At 34.6% G+C, this 22,627-nt stretch overlaps 2 protein-coding genes across 2 annotated transcripts in view; one reads left to right on the top strand and one right to left on the bottom strand.

Moving 5' to 3' along the window:
* The window catches only part of LOC145672978 (ATP-binding cassette sub-family G member 5), a 169,201-nt gene extending 161,305 nt beyond the window's left edge, over nt 1-7,896 (bottom strand). The window contains exon 1 of the mRNA XM_081742259.1: nt 7,564-7,896. The gene's annotated coding sequence lies outside the window, so the exon portion shown is untranslated. The remainder of the gene's footprint in view (nt 1-7,563) is intronic.
* A 68-nt stretch (nt 7,897-7,964) lies between these two features.
* LOC145672977 (ATP-binding cassette sub-family G member 8) overlaps nt 7,965-22,627 on the top strand; it is a 164,778-nt gene continuing 150,115 nt past the window's right edge. The window contains exon 1 of the mRNA XM_081742258.1: nt 7,965-8,102. The gene's annotated coding sequence lies outside the window, so the exon portion shown is untranslated. The remainder of the gene's footprint in view (nt 8,103-22,627) is intronic.

Below are 22,627 nucleotides of genomic sequence, written 5' to 3'. Positions count from 1 at the left end.
CAAATCTATGAATTTTAACTGTATCAGATTACAGAATGGTCATCTCCCACAAAACGCAACATGTCCGCGGACGTCCTACAGTTCCCATACCTATCCTGGGTCATTCAGCATTAACGAAAGACTTGATTCCGATTCCCGGTGGGAACTCATGTGGTTCGGATCCCTTGTTAAGCTGTAGGTACAAGTCTCACATAGCCTCGGTGATGAAAGAAAAGCTTAGTTCCAAATCAAACCAGTTGAGAATGCTCCAAGAACATTGCCATAACAAACTTAAAAAGAATTAATTTTTCTTATTAACTTTTACGGGTTATATATCAATTGTTCTATGTATGTTATTATCAGGGCCGTGCCGTGGAAAATCAGCGCCCGGGTCGAGAGTATAGACGGCGCCCCCATACATATATTCCAAGCAATTTTTCCTATCTTTTTCCTTTTTTCTCCCGAATTTTTCGCCCCCTTACTTCGGCGCCCGGGGCCGTCGCCCCGCTCGCCCCCCTACGGCACGGCCCTGGTTATTATACTTATTAAACAATTCTTGTAAAAAAATTCACACGCTTTGTTTAAGTTAACCGTTCTGTCTGTTAAACGTTCTACGATATGTTGTTTTACGAAGATATATGCTCAAAATGGAGTGGTTAAAATTGAAAAATTCGCAACATATAATTTCTCTATGATTTATAGTTCCCGAGACATGGCTCCATAAATCTCCCGAAATCGGAACTTTTTTGGGCAATATATCGAGAATGGTAAGAGTGACGCGAAAAAATCCATCACTTTCTTTAGATTAGTTTTTGATGTGAAATTTATATATAATACGAAATGGAAAACCTTCGAGAAAACTACGCACACTGTGTTTGTCCATCAGAAAGCCCACTTCGTGGAGGCTGGACTCACACCATGCACTAGAAAGTGAGTGCTGGGATCAAACCATGCCACTGCGGTCCTTATATAAATATTTTCACTAATGTGGTATTCTGCAAACCCGTAAAATTAAGCTTAATTTGTAAAATACCACAAGAGATGTTAGAAAAATATATCTACTAAGTCCAAACTAGACGCAAAACAAAAAGAAAAACTGAAGAAAAAGTATAGTGACCTGGCACATTTGATAGTCACGAGTCGTCACTGTGAAATGTCAATTAAATTGACAGTTACGACAAATTGGCGACGCTTTTTCCTGCTGTTATTCAGTTTTCTCTTCTAAATGGAATCATTCTACTTTGATCCATTACGCTTAGTAAGTAAAGGTCAATGCGTGGTGTAGACAATTTTAAAATAAATATTTCCCTTCACGGTGATGAATGTTTTTATTTACACCAAAGAGGATTATGCCTCAATATCCATTCACTCATTAATCAAGGACTCTGCAAAATAAATACCTACAATGTGTGAAAAACCATTAGACAGAAATTTCTTTTTAATGTAATGTTGATGCTTAATTACGTATTGTTTGTTGATTCAAGGTGCCAGTTCATGACTTTTTTTTTAATATTTGAATCAATATGACCTGAGATATAGACGTATACCGCCTGCTACCCAGTTTTAAGACTTTTTTAAATGACGTAAAAAATACCAACAATTTGTTATCAAAAGAGGGAGGAGTGATTCCAACTAGTATTTTAAAATAATTCGATTTAACATGTGTTATAAACAATTCTCGTATTATATCTCTGTTGTATGAATTGAGTTGATTTTGAGTTTGACGTCCCTTTCAGCAGTGAGGCTATATGAGACGGGGCCTACTGATTAATGTGGAATCCGAACTACATGAACTCCAGGTGGGAATCGAACCCGGGTCTCCCACGTCAAAGGCGAGTACGCTAAACGCTTAGCAACGAAGGATCTCCTTTGCTGCATGAAATTTCCTTCCTTTAATAGCTTAATAGTTCAATGTAAACGAAAGATACGTTAATGGACATTGTATAGAAGGACTCCTTGTCCAATATCTCTCGTCTATGAAGTTTTCCTATTTAAAAATGGTAGAATAGTTCCACACTACATCACTATGCTCATGAACCTTCCATCAACAGAACCCCATTAACCTATCTGTTGTTTACATTAGACTATTGTGTCATTTTTCTATTTAAAAAAATCATATAGCAGAAAGATATAAAGAAATGTGTTTCAATACAATGTACATTAATGTATCTGTTGCTTACATAGAACTATTGTGCCATTTAAAGATTCATATAGGCTTATTAGAGACTTTTATAACGAGAAGTGCTTCCACAAAAATTGTGCATTAATGTATCTGTCGCTTACATTGAACTATTGTGCCATTTAAAGATTCATATAGGCTTATTAGAGACTTATAACGAGAAGTGCTTCCACAAAAATGTGCATTAATGCATCTGTCGCTTACATTGAACTATTGTGCCATTTAAAGATTCATATAGGCTTATTAGAGACTTTTATAACGAGAAGTGCTTCCACAAAAATGTGCATTAATATATCTGTCGCTTACATTGAACTATTGTGCCATTTAAAGATTCATATAGGCTTATTAGAGACTTTTATAACGAGAAGTGCTTCCATAAAATTGTACACTAATGTATCTGTCGCTTACATTGATCTGTTGTGCCATTTAAAGATTCATGTAGGTTTATTAGAGAATTTTATAACGAGAAGTGCTTCCATAGAAATGCACATTAATGTATCTGTAGTTTACATTGAACTATTGTGCCATTTAAAGATTCATATAGACTTATTAGAGACTTTTATAACGAGAAGTGCTTCCACAAAAATGTGCATTAATGCATCTGTCGCTTACATTGAACTATTGTGCCATTTAAAGATTCATATAGGCTTATTAGAGACTTTTATAACAAGAAGTGCTTCCATAAAAATGTGCATTAACGTATCTGTCGTTTACATTGAACTATTGTGGCATTTAAAGATTCATATAGGCTTATTAGAGACTTTTATAACAAGAAGTGCTTCCATAAAAATGTGCATTAACGTATCTGTCCTTTAGATTGAACTATTGTGCCATTTAAAGATTCATGTAGGTTTATTAGAGACTTTTATAAGAAGAAGTGCTTCCATAGAAATGCACATTAATGTATCTGTCGTTTACATTGAACTATTGTGCCATTTAAAGATTCATGTAGGTTTATTAGAGACTTTTATAACAAGAAGTGCTTCCATAGAAATGCACATTAATGTATCTGTCATTTACATTGAACTATTGTGCCATTTAAAGATTCATATAGGCTTATTAAGGACTTTTATAACGAGAAGTGCTTCCATAGAAATGCACATTAATGTATCTGTAGTTTACATTGAACTATTGTGCCATTCAAAATATAGACAGATCTTTTAGGGACTTTTATAACGGGAGGTGCTTCCATAGAAATACACATTAACATATCTGTCGTTTACATTGAACTATTGTGCCTTTTTTCTATTAAAAAAAAAATCATACACTAGAAATATATAGAGAAAAGTACTTCCGTACAATGTGTATTAATGTATCTGTCATTTACATTTTGAACTATTATGCAATTTTTCCATTCAAAAAGAAAAAAATCATAGACCAGAGATATATCGAGAAATGTTTCCATACAATGTGCATGTGCATTAACGTATCTGTCGTTTACATTGAACTATTAAGCCACTAAAAAAGTAGACCAGATATATTTAAAGAAAAATGTTTATGACACATGTTAAACTGAATCTCTGTTCCAATCCTGTTCCCCTTTAAATAGAATTAGGAGTATATAACTATTTTATTGTAGCATATAAATATCTAAAATACTTCCAAATAGCATGGAAGGGAACTGTTAGGCGTATCAGTATGACTATTATGAGTAATTATGTCACCACAGAATAGAATAAAAGTTGACAATTACTTATTGATGGTAATGAACCGATAGCACCATAAAAATAGTTTTGGTCTATTTTCTTAAAAAAAAAAAAAAAAAAAAATTAAGATCAAGCACACCATTTTCTTCAGCTTAATATAATCTATTGATACGAGCTTTCGACATTGTTGTACGTAAATAAAAATTAAAAGTTTCAGAGTTAATTAGTAATTATGGGCAATATTCTATCATCAACCATTCTACGACCTGTCATTTTGGAAGTGTTTTATTGAAGAACTTAATTAGAGTAGGCCTATACGTCAGTATCAGTTTCAGTTTAACAGATGGCGTGGTTGTCGTGCAGCATCAACTACCAGGATGACTAAAAGGATAATTTTTTCGATATTTTTCAAATACTATGCATGCTTTTTTTTTTTTACGATCTTCTATATAATTTTGTTCAGTTTAAAGAGATCTATTAATTGATGTATGGCTCATCTGTAGATACTTTTTTCGTTAAACGCTAATAATTTTTGTAATTTTTCGTTTAAATGGGGGAACGGTGGCTCAGTGGTAAAGCGCTCAACTCTGGTGCGTGGGATACTTGCTTGGATCCTCGACCAAGTAAGTTTGTGATGGAGGACAACATTCTCATTCCATAGTCCCGTTTCCTTTCACATTCTCATTCCACCATTTTTTCCATCATTATTCACTCACGTACCTTAGCCATCCGTCTCCCTTAGCCTAAAGGGCACAATTGTGGGACGTTAAACTGAAAGATTTCATCTCATTTTAGAATATACAAATACTGTAACACCGGAATCATCATCGCTGATTTAGTGGGTAGCGCCGTTCTGGGTTTAAGGTTGGTGTAACGGGAAAAGCTTTGGCGCTAGATGTCACCACAATCTTCGTATCTCTCTTATGTTCCTTTTACCTTTCACGAAAATTCAGGATTTCTCTGACAAATTTCATTCTAGAGAATTCATTTTTTTTCTTTTTGACAAGGAACTTCACAACCTATCGAAGACAACAATCCGCGTCGATTTTTTATTTATAATTTTCTTCATTGTTGAAACAGTTATATTGTTAAAAGTTTAGATATTCATTTCAACAATCAAACCATTTTAACAATGAAGAAAATTCTAAATAAAAAATCGGCTCGGATTGTTGCCTTCGATAGGTTATGAATTTGCTTCTCAAAAAAAGTTTGAATTATGTAGGCTGAAATTTATAAGAGAAATCCTGAATTTTCGTGAAAGGTGAAAATACATGAGAGAGATACGGAGACTGTAGTGACATCTATCAACAAAACTTGTCCCTTTAAATCAACCTTAATTCCGGGTGGTACAGCACAAAAAATGTAATATTACAATTACTCACTGTCCCCTTAGCCTAAAGGAAATAAATGTGGGACGTTAAACATCAATAACAGGAACAACAACGTTAATTAATTAGAATTTTCACTGTTAACACTTTCAATGTAAAATTACATTGAAGTTCTAACAGATTCGCTGTCATAACATCAATAAATATGATGGAGTGCTAAATTTGAAGGTACTATCCCAGTATTCATCTGATATAATTGAAAAAAAAGAAGAGGAAGATATGTCAGGATAGATGAACGCCATTCTTGAGAGTAGACACGTATCGATTAAAAATTGAGAATGTTAACCACACATCTATATTCACTAAATAAACGATTTTTTTTTGTATGTTGACAATTTTATCTATTCGTACTTGAACTATAGATTCGAAGTAATTATTAGTGGTGGGCACAATAACAGGTTTTTCGGTTTTCTCCAAAAACCAGCTTGGTTTTAACCGAAACCGGTTCTTGGTTTTCTCCAAAACCGGTTCGGTTTTTTTTTCAAAACCGGTTCCAGTTTTTTTTCCAAAATGTGTTCTATTTCTGACCAGAATAGTGTTTCGTTGTTCTCCGGAAACCGAATCCGTTTCCACAGAAATAGTTTTATGTGTTTTCCAAAAGTTTTTACCGAAACCAGTTTCGGTGAAAATCGAACCGGTTTCTGGAGAAAACCGAAATCGGTTTCGGTGAAAAACCAAACCGGTTTTGGAGAAACCGACTTATTTGTAAAGTTACAGAGAATTCCTAACCAACAAGCTGCTATAACATCGTTAGTATTTAACAATGCAGCTAAATTTGACGGTACTATCTTGGCGTCCATCTGATATAACAGAAAAAATTTGGAATGTAAATCAGGTTGGCCGAATACCTCCTAGAGTGTAGGGCCTCTCGATTATAAATTGGGAATGCTAACAACATTTTAGTGAGTATTTTGACAATTTTTATGCATTCATTCTTAAACTATGAATTTGAAGGAACTATCAGCGTTCCTTGCTGCTATAGTGACTAGCGCGTGCACGTTGTCCTTGGTTCGAATACCGGTCTGACAGCACCAGAAATTTAAAATTCACAGTAATTCACTTTTACCAATCACCCATTCGTTTAGCCTAATGAGCAGAAACATTAAACTAAAATAATAACAATAATAATAATAATAAAATCTGGTATACTGCCCAAGAAAGATTAAACTAGCATTGGGTAAAATATTAACTATACACTACATTGACTCCGTTGTTTATGGATTACTAGCCTAGAGTTCGCTACCTCTTAATTTGCTTCCCATTGTCATACGATACTGGATCCATACGGAAAATTTTATGACTTTTCAAAAAACGAAGTTTTGACTACGGATGGTAAATTTATGCATGATAGTAGGAGTAATTCAGCTAAAGCGATAATAATAATAATAATAATAATAATAATAATAATAATAATAATAATAATAATAATAATAATAATAATAATAATAATAATAATAATAATAATAATAGTTATTATTATTATTATTATTATTATTATTATTATTATTATTATTATTATTATTATTATTATGAGTAAATAACATACATAATATCTATACACAGAGACGTGCGCAGGAATTTATGACGGGGATCCAGATTCAATATGAGAATAAGTTATATTAAAATCTATAAAATTACCCCAAAAATTACACTAAATTTACAAAATTTCGGGATATCGGTGGACTTTGCACCTCTAAGTCCACTCCCTGCGTACGTCCTTGTCCATAAGTGTAACTAGAGGAGGAGCCAAGCCTCCTTGACACCCTAGTATACTATTGGATTACATGTTAAGTTTCTTTCAATTATCAGAAATAAGGGCGTATGCTTCTTCCTATATATATATATATATATATATATATATATATATATATATATATACAGAGGCGGATCCAAGGGGGAGGCTATAGGGGCTATAGGTCCCCCTTGACGCTCAGATATACACTGGACACTGGATAAAATGGGTTCAATCCTACTTTACACTGGATAAAGCTGCAAACTATGGTTTAGCCCCTCCCTTGATCATATTCTGGATCCGCCACTGTATAACTATATATATAGTTATGTCAATAATAATCTCAGAAAAGTCTCCTAGACAGAAACTAGTTCTACATTCAAACAATAATTAAGTATAGACCTAGACGGCTTTAAATTTACTCTTTTGGTTGAGAAACAAATATTTTTCTGCGGCGCGAGGTCACTAACGTTTAATGTTGTTTGTCAATAGTCCGCAGGTAGGTACTCAACAAAACACCTGTTACTGAAAGGTAAATAATATCTTAACATTGTATCTCGCGGTCAGGGTGTAAAACCATTGAATTTTGTAGTAAAAACCACCACCTTTTTTCAATAAATATTGAACAAAACAACTTACTTGCCAGCTTTTTTCTTTGCGGTCCTGTTCCTTCCACGCGTTCAACTCACTACAGCAAAGTACCTATATACCTGCTACAAAGCAGCGCAAACCCAACCAAGCCTGGTTCATCAAGGGAAACACGGGTATCCGCCATGACACAATCCACCACGCCTCTACACGTAACAACACATAGCAAAGGTATTCTGATGACGTCACTAGTTACCCTCCCATTGGCTGCAACCTGCTGGCTACGGCCTCAGTTTTTCTCAGTGGCTCAGCCTTGTGTTAAAGCCGAGCCTGGCTGCATACCAAGAGAAAAATCACTGGCGGTGTAGTAACCTGAGTGTGTGCTGTGTTGTTCATTATTTTTTAAAAAAATCAGTTATTTTAGTGCCATTATTGAATAAAATGTGATTATTTAGGAGTTAATATTAGTGCAAGATACGAAGGGATTTCTTCCTAAATTGTGACAACGATGGTGTGGACTTGGCAAATATGAAAAAAAGTGCAATAATTTAATATTGTCGTTGGCGACAGTGTTTTTATACCACGGGTCGGTAAGTACACGCATCGTTTGATTTATCGCTGTCCAAGCAAGATATCAACTAAAAGAATCTAACTTATGAATACGTTTTAGCCATTACAAAGTGTTTTCCGCTGTTATTAATCGCACAAAGATAACAAAAAAGAATACCAATTAGGAAAGTAGTATTAGATACATTTCTGTTGCTAGTCAGAACTAATCACGGCTTAAAACAAAACTCACACGACCAGAACCAGCTATAACAATAAAGTTCTTTGCCAAGAGTTGGTATTTAGTTAGCTTTAGTCATCGACACGACGTACATTCCAATGTAATACTGTTAGAGAAATATTGCTTAAGGGAAGTCAAAAATGTTAGTATCTATATACTACGTTTTGTAAGATATACCGTTCTTCGCCTGAATGGTTATGCAACAAAGATAACATAAATGCCTAGTTCTAAGGTCAGATCTTTATAACCTTTTCAGTTTGGGTCATGCGTCAAGAATATTTGAGAATGGTCAATTAACTTCTCCTTGCAGGAATGAAAAATATTCAAGCACATTTTAAAGCCTTTTTCGAAATAAATAGTAGGTCAGATGGATTTATTAATAAATTTTATGTCCTATCTGGCTTCAGAAATAATAATGATTAATATTCTTGATAACATATGAATCTTAAACTGAAAACAATTTAATAATCAAAGATGGAATGGAATGTTGAAATGAGTTGAGTAGGAACATATTTTAAGGTTCCACCCAGGGGGTAAAGTGAGGGGGAACGCGGACGGACGTCGTTCCTCTACTTCCAAAAACATATGTCCCCCACTTTCTAAAAAAATTACAATGGTCAAAGATAGACACGAGGGACGACAAGCCTCCCCCTACCTTTTTAGATTCACTTTTATTCCTGGTTCCATCCCAGCACATGCTGATAGTGCTTAGCAAAAATAAATTATAAAGCCTTATGAAAGATTCCTGTGAAGTTCAAACCTTCATTATTCCGAATATTACGCAACAGTAACACTAACCGCCAATCTACAAAACAACCAAATAACAGAGACGTAGCGCCCATGAACGCGTCACTTGAGTGAACAAAATACTACATTATTACAAATTATACAATAATAATTTAAGAATAGTGCAAAATATTAAGAATAAGGCATTAAATATTTAGAAAAATGCATTAAGTGTTCGGTAAAATGCACTAAATATTCAGAATAATGCATTAAATGATCAGAATAATGAATTAAATGTTCAGAATAATGCATTAAATGTTCCGAATAATGCATTAAATATCCAGAATAATGAATTAAATGTTCAGAATGATGCATTAAAAATATCCTCTCTCTAAAAAAATCATGATACGCCACTGGAAAAGAAAGAAAAAATATTCCATCTGACATGCAGTGCTAAATTCGAAAAGGACCTGAAGTAGAGAGCGCCAAACTATTAAAATCAATTAGCCAATTAGCTATAATCATATAATTACTTTCTGTTGAATATCTCTAAAGTTGTCTTTTGTCTGAGAAGCAGGTTGGTAGCCAGCCCAAAAATGTAGGGGGGCGGTAGAAGTTAGGGGGGCCGATCCAACCATATTATAGTTCATTTGCAAGCCTACCATGAACATTTTAGGGGGCCCGGCCCCCTAGATCCCCCTTGCATACGGACCTGCTGAGAAGTACAACATATTATAAATGAAAACAAAATACGTTCCGTAAAGTATGTTTTCTGTAATCACACAGAAATACTACCTGGATATTTTTTTTTAAAATTATGTGTATATATACAAAAAGAAACGGAGCTGATATGGAAATATTTATGTATATTGAAAATCAAAAAGTGATCTAGAAGCAACTACTAATCTCTTTAAGTACTGACGGGCTTCTTGTAATATTACAAAGAAACACTGACAACTGTGTTGTCATTATATCACTGTTAAATAACACCAATATTTTCGCAATGTATAAACCATACACAAGACAGAATTAAAAGTATGTTATAAAGAAAATATATATATATATATATATATATATATATATATATATATATATATATATATATATATATATATATATATATATACAAATCTTTAGTTTTTGAAAAAAATGTGTATAAATGTTTGGTTTTTAAAAAAGACTGAACAATATTGTAATTAAACTTAAAAGCTTGCTCTGTCGTTGCAGGTATGTAACATAAGCAATACGTTTGATAGCAAAATAAATAGAGTAATGCTGTAATTACTAGTAATTTGAATGTAAATTGCTAGGTAGAGTTAGTGGTTGACTGTATAGTCAGACCCGCATCTACGGGGGGTCCTAAAGTTTTACTGGCCCCTCCTAGAATTTTCACGGTACCGTACTCTTGCAAATGAACTATAATATGATTGGGTCGCCCCGCAACTTCTACCGGTTTTTCCTACATTTTGGGGCTGGCTACAGGCCTGAGCATCGTGTGCGTGGATTTTCTTGGCTTTACCATTTCCTCCTGTACTCTCATTCCACCGCTCTTTCATACTTACTCATTTTCACTAATCACTCGGTCATTTAGATTCACCTTAATCTTCCAAGTCTTTTCCCCCCAGTTAGCTGGGGTTGTCTGGGACGGTAAGTTAAAATCTTCATTTCATTTAATTTTGAATGTAAATCATTGTTATTTTAATACAATGTACACTACATGTGATCCACATCGTGCGCTTAACTGTACCTAGGTTGAATCTCAAATCACACTGTCTTGATTTTTTTTTTTTTTTTACTTTAACGTCCCACAATTATGCACCGGATCTAAGGAAGACGGTGGTAGTGATGAAGAGAACAAAGTGGGAGGAAATTGGAAAACTCCGAGAAAACCCACGCACCTTCTCCATCACAAAGTTCACTTGACGAGAGCTGGGATCAAACCAGGTACCCCGTGCACCAGAGATGAGCGATCTACCACTGAGCCACCGTGGTCTCCTAGTCTTGGTGCCGAAAAAGACTTAACTGAAAATATCTTTTAGTTGAACGTCCCATGATAATGCCGGTTAGGCTAAAGGACAAAATAAAACCTTTAAGTTTTACGAGAATTTAACATACATATATACAAGGAAAACTATACACACTTTCTATACTTGTATGGTTTGAAGTTTGATCTACAGTTTGAGGGTACTAAGCCTGACACAAGAAAAAATAAAATCATATCGTACTTTAATATGTTTCTCCTAATAGACGTCGGTGTTGAAAGGGGAATTTCCAGTCAATCATACTTTGATAATCAGAATTTTTTTTAAAAAAATAAACAAGAATATTGAATCTCAAATAAATTGATGATTTTGGCACGGAAAACTTTTGTTCGATTCCTGCTAGTAGCTAATGTGATTTGGACCCCACGTTAATCTGTAGATCCTCGTCTGATAAAGCTGAACGAGACGCTAAACTCCAAAATCAACCAACCTCCCAATATAAACAAACTGTATTGTATTTATATGCATTTGCAAGGGCGCCGATTTCTTTTTAAATTTGGGGAAGGCCCATACAGATGCAGAAGGTATATATATATATATATATATATATATATATGAAGATTTTAAGACAAATTGCACTCAAATTATGCCAAATATTGTATATTTACAAATACAGTAGGGGGCCCACATGAGTTTTGGGGGGCCCGAGCCCCCTTGGCCCCCCAGGATCGGCGCCCTTGTGCATTTGTATTTATATTCTTTTTCAGTACCTAAGTTTATGTAAAACGAGATCCACAGTTTAAAGTTAGATCCAAACAACTGTAGCTCGTTCAATGCTTTTTCTTAACTGGTTTAAAGAATATACATGGGTCGTTCAATATATGTTTCCCTAAGCTGTAAAAAAAGTATGTTTTAAGATACATATATAAACTATACATACATACGTAGGTGGGTCCTTTCTCACTTCTTCATATAGTTCCCATTGAGATTAAGGCATTTGTCCCTACCGTTGCACGACTTTGTCCAAACCCTTTGAAAAAAAAAAGAAAGAGAAAGAAAGAAAAAAGAAAAGAAAAAAAAAGAAAAATCAGGGCTCTGGCTATGTAGCACTTTCCTCATATTCCACTTTACTCTTTCATCACAAGTTGACAGGAGACCAGGTCGTTTATATCGAACCTGAACTCTTCTTCAGGGAAACGCAATTCGACATAAGCGATCTGGTCTTTTCTTCTTGACGATAACGTACTCAACACAAACAAGATACGAAAAATTGAAAAAAAAATAAGGTGAAAACGGCTGCCCCATTCTTCATACAGCCTTAGTTTAGCACCGACATTCTTCCATCTTTTTGCGGTGTTAAAAGTCTGCATTGCAAGGTGAACATTTCGAAACAGATGAAGAAGTAAATATGAGGAGAGTGCGAAATAGCCAGAGCCCTGATTTTTTTGCAAAAAATTTGGACAAATTGATACAACGATCAGACAAGAGACAAATGCTTGGATCTCAATGGGAACTAGTGAAGAGATGAGAAAGGGTCCATCTATATATGTATTATAGTATATATATGTATCTTGAAACAAACTTTTTTTTTTTTACAGCTTAGGGAAGCTTATATATTGAACGACTCACGTAATTGTGTGACCTTAAAATAAAGATTTCATTACATTTTCAGTTATTCATGATACACATCAATAGCGATAACAGTATTCCACAACTGGGACCAAGTCCATGTAACCCACTCGAATGCACGGGAGCATTGCACCAAAAAATCAAGTTGCCAAAAACAAGTGGGAAAAAATTTACAAATACTAAAAGGAAAAATCCTCTCATACACTTCAGGCCTTATATATGAGATTGTCTGTGATACATTGGATTATTTCTTTTTACGATTTGACTTTCACTTGTTTTTAATAATGTGATGTAATTCTTTCCTATATGTTTTCTCAAACACGAATCCTTTTTGGTAGTTCCCCCCTTCCTCCTCCCCCTCCAGCCCAACAAATGTCTCTTGCATCATAGAATCAAAGACGTGAAATAATAATTCCAGAAGACAGACAAACAAAAACAACATTAAAAACACGACATCGCGTATTGTTGTGGTAAACTAAAAAGTTCTCTGATGTTTATCTCGTTTGTCAGTACCAGTCAGTTCTTGAAAGATTTGATCTCTGATATGTCTTTAAATTACGTTGAAGAGTTGTGAACTGTTTTTCTTTATATTTCAGGTACCTTCATTACGACTTTTTTTTTTTTTTCAAATACAGCCAGTGGCGGTGCGTGAAAGAAAGGTCAAATGGTACAATGTAGAAAATACACGAATCCAAATGAAAACGGAAGGTATATATTGTAATTGTTGATTCCTTAAATTGTGGAGGGGAAGGAACGACTCCTAGTGAGGGAATAGCAATATTCATGTTGACCCAAATTGGGGAGATAGTATAGTTGAATTGCTTGGTTACGAGTTCCATTCAAGAGAACAATAAAAAACAGAAGTGGAGACCACTGCAGTGACATTCTCAAATTAACACTCTACTTGGGAGACCACAGCCCTTCTTCAAGCTATGGATGAGCTGAGTTGATTTTGAGTTTAACGTCCCTTTCAGCAGCGAGGCTATATGAGACGGGACCTACTGATTCAACGTGGAATCTAAACCACATGAGCTTCTGCCGAGAATCTCAAGCTATAGAATCAAAGTGTTTAGATTAGTGTTGACTACGAGGTGAGACGACTACCGCCTCGTTTCATTATGTAGAACTCTCGTCTCAAACACCTAACATTACAAATTACGAAGCCCTTTTCGCGAGATCTTAACAAGTATTTATTTATTTATTTATTTATTGAACAAATTCCCAGATACAGCATAACTTTGCCATTTTATACAGAAAAATGTTAACAAAAGAAAGAAAAAAGAAAACAAGACAACAATAACAACAACATAGAACAGTATCAAAAACGAGTGTAAAAGTAATATTATTCCGTCAAAACTCGTTTAATTGCTCTATAAAACACCGGGTAGCTCGAAAAAATGTCCACATTAGTTGTTACTTGATTATAACAGTTTGGTATTCTGTTAAAAAAAAAAAACCTCTGTATAATTGCCAACCTAGGACGGGCAAGATGGAATTGGGAAAACTCTTGGGAAAATCCACGAAACTGCTGCTGTCCACTACAAGTATATATGACCTGATACCGAAATAAAGCCCTACACCTCTAGCAGAAGTTATCCTTGTACTACTGAGTCATCGTACTCACAATGCCGGGAGAAGTGAAGGACTATTTAAATTAAGAGATATTGTACTCCGGTCTAGAAAGCAGTAAATAAATAAATAAATAAATAAATAAATAAAGCGCTGACTTCACTTAACACACATAAAGACAGTCTGGACAGCCTTAAAAGCTTCTATGGGCTATTATAACACACACAGAAAAAGTTCAATTTAAAAATACCTAAATTTCGGGCAGCTTAAAGACACAAAGAGGGACTTTAATTAAATCTTTAACGCTCTACGGTTATTCCATATAGGCTAAAGAAGTCGAATAAAAAAAAATGTTATATAAAGAATTTTGAAATAACACACACTGTAAGAAAACAGGCAAATTCAAGATAAATCTCACCTACAACCGTAGGTGATCCACGATCGTACCGTCAGAAACAATATTAAGTATAAGTTCAAGGCATAAGAAATGATAACTCCAACCTATACTTAATATTGTTTCTGACTGTACAATAAATGAACCTTTTATAACAGAGGCAAATGCTTTAATTCTGAATTGGAGAAACCCATCCAAAAGAAGAGAAGTTGGTAACAGATACAACATAGTTTTATAGGGGAAAGACACGTTATTTTGCATAAAACTTTCCAATAAAACATGCAATAATGTATTAAATAAATACACATTACAATAGAAAATGTTACCAAAAGTCAATCTTTGTTGCGTTTTGTTTGTACTTTACTAAAAGATTCGTTGTTGATTTATGCATCAACGAAATTCATTTATGCGAATTTATTTAATTTGTTACTTTGAGATCCACTGTCACTACAGTCGAAAAAATGGGCTTGTTTTACAGAACAAGGATCGGGACAGTAGTTGTTCCTTTGTATACAGTTAACTAAAAAATGTATTCACAGCAACAGTTAATATTTTCCAGTCTCACTCGATGTGTTCACTCCATCAATATTAGTCATATTGAATTTGCCACCAATCTAGTTTTCAACGGTTCTAAAGAACCATGGGATAGTATGATAAAGCTTTTCCCATTCTTTTCGCCAAGAACCCTCGAATTTTGTGCAAGTGCACGATATTCTAACGAATTTATAACGTTTTTTGGGGATCTATGCAACCTGCAAAACAGCAAAATAATGTTGGTTGCCTATGATAAAAGGATATGTAGGCTTTTATTACTGTAGTTATCTCGACCGAGTTCGTTAATGGAGTCAATCCGTTAACATCTTCGCGGGTAACGGTGGCTATCAATATCCCGTTTAAAATCTATTACTTTCCCTAGTTTTTATGCAACCTGCAAATTAGCAAAGTAATGTTGGTTGCCTATGATAAAAGGATATGTAGGCTTTTATTACTGGAATTATCTCAATCGAGTTCGTTAATGGAGTCAATCCGTTAACATCTTCACGGGTAACGGTGGCTATCAATATCCCATTTAAAATCTACTACTTTCCCTATGTTTTATGCAACCTGCACAATAGCAAAGTAATGCTGGTTGCCTATAATAAAGGATATTTAGATTTTATTATTGTAATTATCTAGAGTGAAATCGTTAACGGAGTCAATCCGTTAACATTTTCACGGATAACTCTGATTATCAATATCCCATTTAAAATGTATAATATTTCCCAGGTTCTATGCAACATTCACAACAGCAAAGTAATGCTGGTTGCCTTTACTAAAAGGATATTTAGATTTTATTGCTGGAATCGTCTCGAGCAAGTTCGTTAATGGAGTCAATTCGTTAACACTCTCACGGATAACGGTGACTTTAACGGTTGATGTGCATATCCCAACATGAAATACGAACCTCTTCAACTACCATCGTAGAAAAAATGTAAGTTTCGCGTGATCCTCTTTACTGTTTAAGGAGAGTATTTCTGTAAAAAATGATCATCATCATTATCATAGGTTTTCTGCCATAATGGCAGGTCACTTGAGCAAATTGAGAATCTTCCATTCTCCATACCCTTCATATTCACGTACGATTTTTCTGCTTTGATATCGTCCATCAATTATAGTCTCCTTCGCCCCCACCCTCTCTTTCCTGCCACCATACTCTCTAGCACGTCTCTCATGGTACAATTCCTTCTTAGCCAATGTCCCAACCAGTTTATCTTCCTTTTTCTTAATAATGTCTAAGAATGATCAGTTATGCATAAAATGTTTTTGATCGAAACGAACATAGATTCTTGAAACAAGCAAATAAACAAAGAAACAGATACTTTAATGATATTTAAATGGAAATGATTTTAATCAAATATTTTGTAGTGGCAATGAGATACTGTAGGATAAATATTGAAGTGAATTTAAATTGTAGTTAAAAGAATGATTTCGTCGAAGGGATGTCCTTAAACTCTTATAGAATTACAACTGTGTATAGTTGCAACAAACAAAGAAATACCTTAACATTCAACCTACAATATACTCAACCAGTATAATCGTTAATCTACCACTTTCGAAAGCCTGCCTCTATACACACGCATCACAAAACCGTTAAGTAAAGTCTGCATTTCTCACATTGGATGTACCTACTTATATGAATGACCTCAAATTTCTAAATATCCAAGAAAACTGAGGGAAAAAAAAAAACAGCTATCGACACTTCCTGAATTACCATGTTGGCCCAAGATATCCTACATTTTTTTTTTCCAAATCCAAATTTTAACTGTGAGTAAATGTGCGGCTTAAATTTGCAACATAATAACAAGTAGCACTGTCACGTGTATAATACCACGTGAAAGATTTTTTTTTTTATATGGTATGATAATTAATATCTACTACCACTTACGGTTTTAGTAAAAAGATTAGACTGGAGGTGGAATATATTTTGAGACGTTTAATTAATTTCAGAAAACAGCTTCTCTCTATCTGCTAGCGTTTTTACTCTATAGCGATCAATGTTAATTCCGGAAGTAGTTGACTTCTGTCACTTCCGGCTTGAATAGAGAGTTAAGAGAGGAGATGGCATCTATTCTTAGGAACATAAAATCGATTTTAAAGAAAACGCTTCTCGCTATCTTTTACCAGACGGCTCTATGTAAATGAATACTGAATCTGGAAGTTATAATGGATTCCGAGCACTTCTGGTTTTAAGGATGGAGATGAAATGTGTTATTAGCAGAGCCCGAATGTTGTTGACCTAAAAATTTCTAAAAAGTGACCTATAAAATGACACTAAAATTCCTGTAAAGTGACCCTAAAAATTGACCTTAAAACTTGTGTTTTCTTAAACGTTTATTTCGTTAAACATTGACATTTTTTAATATCCATTGGATTTTTAATTAACATTTCTCACTCATATTCAAAAAGTATTGCTTCACTTAGTTGCAGTCCATTGATCATTTATTTCTATTGATCAGTCCACTGTACGGCATTGTAAGTATTGAAAGCGTCAATTCACTCCCGAGTTGAAGCTAGGAAGCACTCTTAAAAGTTCGCAAGTGTAGACTACATGAAAATAATAGATAGAAACCTGTTTAAAACCCTTGTACGCCTTCTAATCCATTTTTAGTTATTTACGTGATCACATCCTTTGTGGTTAACAACCCAAAACTATCTGTTTGGCCACCTACCAACCCCCACCTTTCGTTAACCAGCTACAGCTTAGTTTTCATTAGCTTGTTAAGAATGCAGTTTTTCCACTCCAATAGTCAGGAAGCAAGAAAAGAGATTATTCAACTTCGTCTTTTCCACATTCGTAAACCGTGTTCATTAAAAGATTTCCTTATGTAGAAGAAAAAGAATAAAAAGACCATAAATGACCTAAAAGTTACCTTAAAATATTAAAAAATGACCTAAAATTTCAAAACGGTAAAAAGTGCCCAAAAGTTGACCCTAAAAAACTATATTTTTAGAACCTAGAGTTGATGGATAACGTTTTTATTTGAACTTGCCTTGTCCTATGCTTAATAGAAAAAAGTTGACTTGTCAACAAGATCCGGGCCCTGGTTATTAGTATGCCCAATTGTTTGCAAGAAAACGCTTCTCGCTGTTAGCATTCTTGCTCTATAGTAATTAACGTTAACCTATTGCCTTTATATTACTAAAAAAAAAAAAAAAAAAAAAAAAAAAAAAAAAAAAGTTATATTACAAAAATTTGTAAATCTGGGTACTGGCCTTAGGAAATGGAGACGTCTGGTAAGCAGTGTTTCTTCCAGGCGTACTTCCGATGGGGCTTATCGTTCAAAGATAGACTAAATTTGAATTTCATGTCCCTTTTGTGCAAGAGGCGTCCCTTAGCAAATAGTGTCCGAATGAAGCCACCTCACATTTTGATTTCTGGAGGACAAAATTTCCGGAAGAAAGCCTCCTGTTAACCTTTGACACACTTTCATGCCATTTTTTTAACGTCCCACGATTATGCTCCGAGGCTAAGGGAGGCGGTGATGATAATGAGAGTGAATAAAATGGTGATGAAAGAAAAAAAAGTGGGAAGAGAACGGGGGAACTTTGAGAAAACTCACGCACACTGTGTTTGTCCACCAGAAAGTTCACATGGCGCAAGCTAGGATCGAACCAGGATCCTCATACACTTGAGATGACCGCTCTACCACTGAACGACCACGGTTCCATATTGCAACTTTTACTGAAAGAATTACAGTGTAGGAAATATCAACACCGTAACCATACATTTGAACATTAGAATTCTCATCAAAAAACATTTTCTTCTCTCGGTTTGAGCTGATCCAACGCTATCCAATTTAAATTTCCATTTTCTTTATTTCCTTGAAATACACTTAACTCTAAAATAAATCTAGTTATAAAGTAAGAACATTATGCAAGAACACAGAAGAGAACATGCTTTCTAAGAATAAAGCATGCTTAACTCAAAGCATAAGTACGCATTCACGTTACGAGATTGGTCTTTTTTTTATGACTACTTTTACACCTACAACACATGGCAAATATGTCGACAAGATTTATACTACATGGCTTTTATTGCTGTTTGGCAAACGTTTTCTTTTTAGGAGCAACAGCCTGTGAAATGAAGCTGTGTCTTTGGATTGGTAAATGTTTTAAGATCTTTGAGTAAATTGTGTATTGATTACTATTTATGTCTAAGTACCAACATTTTTAGAATTTCAAGTTATGCTGTGAATAAATACGAGAAGTCTTACAAAGAAGAGTGTGTCCATGCAAATGTGTAAATGGTAATGAGTAAAGTGTTGTAATGCTGTGTGTGTTTTTTTAATTTATCTCTAATTCCTTTCAAAAGATCAAAATCAAAATTCAAAAATTTGCTGTCGTTCAAGAGTTATTTAGTGGCATAACGAACGGACGTAAGTCACCATTATCCTTTAAAATGTTAACAGATTACTTCCGTTAACAAGTTCGGTGGAGATAATTGCTCTAGCTAATTATTGCAAGAAAAGAACTTTTTAAAAAAAAATCGCTTTCCGTCCAAGAGTTATCATGTGGAGTAGAAACGTACATAGGGGTGGGTTCCAGGGGCCAGGATCCCCCGAAATCCTGACTTTTCTATACATTTAATCTAATTTTAGGGCTGATTTTACAAATTTTAATATAATTTATCCTCATATTAAATTTGAATTCTCTCCCCCGAAACAAATTCCTGTGTTCGTGCCTGGTGTGAACTAACGGACCTAACATTAGAATACTGTAAGCCCCACTTGTGTGATCCCAATAATAAGTCTCGTTGCGTGATCCTATTAGTAGTAGTAGTAGTAGTAGTAGTAGTAATAACAATAGTAGTTAAGTAATAACTTATAGTAATAATAGTTCTACGATACAAGTTTATACAGTACTACTCTACGGCTAGCTGGGGACTTTCCCCCCAGATCCCCACATTTGTTTGACCTACGGGCTCACATTCCTAATATCCCTAATATCCTTCGTATATCTTTAATCTTATTGTAATAAATACAACCTCCACCCTTTTCTTCCTTCTAGCATCAAAAAATGCTGAAACACTCCTTAATTAGCATGTCTAGTCTTATGGAATTTCGAGATATAGCTATCTTATTTTAGGCATTACAACCCCATCCTTTTACTTTTCTTCTGAGGGAAACGTCTTAAAACGCTGAAACATTTCTTTATTTAAAATTAAAAGGTCAAATACAAACTTTCTTTCCTCTAATTTATTAAGGGCCAAACGGGTTTTCCCAAAATTGGTAAAAGTTTAATAATCTGAGGATCTGCCTTGAACACTGTAATATCTCTTGTATTTATGAGTTTTAAAATCCAATGCATAAACTAACACTAATACACATTACAGGTACACTAATACACAATGTATCATTACTAAGGGATTTCGAGATATAACCATCTTATTTTAACAATTACAACCTCGACTCTGTTTTCTTCTAACTTTTTTCTTCCCTTGTGGGGGAAATATTTAATATATTTAAAAAAAAAACTATTAAAACACATGTTTAATTATTTTAAATAAAAAGTTTAAATACCAAATTTCATTACTCTAACTTTGTCGAATTTCGAGATATGACTATCTAATGTTAACAATTCCAACCCCCCTTTTTTTCTTCCTGACCTTTTATCTTCCCTTCTAGGACAAATATCAAAAGATGGTTCTCTCCTCAGCCATAGTTTGGCGAGCAACATGGAAATTTTAAAACTTTTCTCATCCCTTGGGAGAACTGTTTTATTCTTTGATAAGGTCTCTTCTTGGTAACTGCATCCAGATATTCTACTCTTGGGCTTCCTCTTCCTGGTTTTCCTTCTGCCTTTCCCTCTGTCAACACGGTGATCCAATTAGAATGCCGAATAAGATGGTCAAGCATACTGTTTCTTCTTTTTCCTATTATCTTCATGATCTGCCGTTAGCTTCCTTTAGTACGTCTCCATTCCTTTTCCTTTCGGTCCATAATATGCACAACACTCTGCGTCTTCACCAAGGGCGCCGATACTGAGAGGCCCGGGCCCCCCCAAAGCTCATGTGGGTCCTCTAGTGTATTTATGAATATACAATATTTTGCATAATTTGAATGCAATTTGTCTTAACATCCTCATATATATATATATACCTTCTGCGTCTTAGTGCCCCCCCCCCCCACCAAATTTACAGAGAAATCGGCGCCCTTGGCCAACACCACATTTTAAATGCTTCCAGCTTGGATATTTTAGATTTTCTCAATGTTCACATCTCTAATTATTTTAAATGAGAAGTCCATATACCAAATTTTGTATCTCTAACCTTCAGAGATTCCGAAGTATAACCATTTTAAGATAATAATTGGCACGTATCTTTCCAAAAATTCTTCCCTGGCCAAATTTGAAGTTTTCTAGTTTAAGTGGTTTGGCCTAAGCGTTGATCAACCAATCAATCAGTCAGGACTTTATACATACATACATACATACATACATACATACATACACACACACACACACATATATATATATATATATATATATATATATATATAGTGGCGGATCCAGGATATGATCAAGGGAGGGGATAAACAATAATTTGCCGTTTTATCCAGTGTAAAGCAGAATTGAAGCCCATTTTATTCAGTGTAAACCTGAGCGTCAAGGGGAGGGGGCTATAGCCCCTTACCCCCCTTGGATCTGCCCTTATATATATATATTCAGAAAAGGGGTATGGTGCTTAAAAAGCTATCACAATTTAAATCCGATACACGTAATAATAAATGTCAATTTTGTGACAAGGTAGCATGAACAGTAAAAATTAAAAATGAACGAACATAAAACATAAAATGTGAAACTTGGACAAGACAAATTTTAACCTTATTTTGACCCTTGCTCATTATGCATAAACAAGAACACCATAAGGAGGCCTCAATCGCAAATGTGAAGGAATTCTCATATAGCCAAACAAGTAAAAAGCTAACGCCATATAGCAAAGCAGTGTTTGTTTGACGACAAACGTGCGATACGACGATGCTAGTGGATGTCGGGTCAAGGCCCGCTTTCCTGGTGCTAAGGCCTTATAACTGCGAGTCATCGTCCTGATAAACAGGTAACAAACACTTCTCACCGGCCTTCTTCTGTACTTCACAAGGAGGAAAAAAAAAAAAAAAAAGAAAAGTATAAGTATCTTCAACTCCATAGCTCACAGACACAAATGGATACGTGGTGTACTAGATGCAATTACTTCGTAGGAAATGGCGTTTTAAAGACAGGAAACGTATAATCTACTCGCGAATACAGATGACACGCACACATATAAACACACGTGTTTGCATTATGCAAAAAAGAAAACAAGAAAAGAAAAAAAGAAAAAGAAAAAAGAAAAGAAATAAAAAAAGAAAGAAAGAGAAAAAAAGAAAAAGTTATATGAATTTGTTAAAACATCAACTCCTGCATATATTTGAATCTACATATGTATGCAGTTACAAGTAGCACAGAAAACTTAAGAATAATATCACCCAATTAACACGCTGGGAGGTATGG

This window comes from Thermobia domestica, chromosome 16, assembly GCF_964235325.1.
Source record: "Thermobia domestica chromosome 16, izTheDome1.hap1.1, whole genome shotgun sequence".
Classification (NCBI taxonomy): domain Eukaryota; kingdom Metazoa; phylum Arthropoda; class Insecta; order Zygentoma; family Lepismatidae; genus Thermobia; species Thermobia domestica.
The sequence above is the reverse complement of the archived record's forward strand: the minus strand, read 5'-3'. Positions and strand labels throughout refer to the sequence as shown.